The following is a 1,711-nucleotide window of genomic DNA, read 5'->3' as shown; positions in this document are numbered from 1 at the left end:
TGCGGATAAACATAATCAAATAGATGATGAACATCTAATTTTAAAATCTAAAAAATCTAAAATATAATTAGAATAATTATCGAGTTCCAACAAAATAAATAATTATTATCTTTATAAAAAATTACATTATTAAACCAAATATAAATTACTTCGTTATTGTACATAAATTAAATTATAAAAAAATTGGATTAAAAAATTACAAAAAAAATGAGGAATTTCAAATAATTAATTTGATACTAATATCGATATATTTTTGTCAAATTTTTATGATATCGTCAAACATATATTTTATTTAAAAATAAAAACATCATCGCTTTCTCAAAATCACATAAAGCCATATTATAACATCGACTGAGATAAAGAATAAAATGAAATATTAAAAACACGATGTATCTCGCTGCATTACGCGAGTACGCTTCTAGTTAATAATAAATACAATGATTATGAATATATTAACAATAAACCATTTTTATTGCTTAATGATTTTTTAATAGACACGAGTACGTGTTGATCGGTTAACTTACGCGCTTTATCCATTTGTTTGACCAGAAAAAACTTGGGACTTTATTGAAAAGTTAGAATGCTCCAAAACCATTTTAATGATTACACTTAAAATATATCAATATTAATTAATTGCTTAATCATGTCTTAAAAAAATGTACATCTCCATCAAAACAAATTATAAGGTTTTATTGTTGATATAGACTTTATTGATAATGATGAGTAGGGTGTCGACGAGTCGAGACGAAACGAGTACTATGTTATTTAAGATAGGCTCGAAAAAATTATATCAGGTTTGAGTTCGAATAACTTTTTTAATGTAGGGTTCGAGTTCGAATATTTTTTGAGTTATCGAGCTCGAGCACGATGCTCGTTTATGGGCTCGTACTATACCCATAATCGATCAACTCGTTTATTGGCTCGAGAATGATAATTTTTATATTTTTATTACATTATTTATGAGCATATAAGTACGTTTGGTTCGAAAAAATATATGCTCAAATGTCTTGGCTCGACTCGAAAAATTTAATCGAGCTTTTGAATGAGCCGAGTCGAACATTGGTTTTATGAAGTTCGACTCGTTAAGTTAAATGAGTTCTGTTTCGTGTTCGAGAGCGATATTCGAGCTCGAGAATTACGAATCTCGAACTATAGATAAATGAGTTCTATTTTGTTTGGATTATTTTTTCAGAAATGAAAATGCTTTATATGTTGAATTTATATTTAAAATTTAAATATTTTTATTTATAGGTATTTTCTTAAAATAAATTAAATTTTAACAAATATGTATTTAGAAATAAGTTTAAACTAAAATATAAGTTATTAAAAGAAAAAAAATCTTAAATGTAAATATAACTGTATAGTTTATATGAGTCAAATATTTGCTCAATAAAATGGGAAAAAAGAAAAACCCTAAATTACTTCTCAAAGTATGAAAAATATTGTTCGGTTACTTTCATTTGTTGTTATTTGATTTCATTATTTGATTAGCAAACGGAGAATGTAGACTTACACTGATATCATTTTTGTAAATTCTGTTTATTTTATATCAAATTATTAATTCATGGTTCTTTTTTTTGTTTATCGTTTTATATGAATTTAAATTGTTAATAATTTAATTATTATTGTTCAAGACATTGTCATAAACACACACTCACACTCACACCCACAACCACACCCCCCCCCCTTTTACACCCCAAATCGATAACCA

The sequence above is a fragment of the Cynara cardunculus genome, assembly GCF_001531365.2.
Source record: "Cynara cardunculus var. scolymus isolate 2C chromosome LG 11, CcrdV1, whole genome shotgun sequence".
Classification (NCBI taxonomy): Eukaryota; Viridiplantae; Streptophyta; class Magnoliopsida; order Asterales; family Asteraceae; genus Cynara; species Cynara cardunculus.
Note: the sequence above shows the minus strand (reverse complement) of the source record.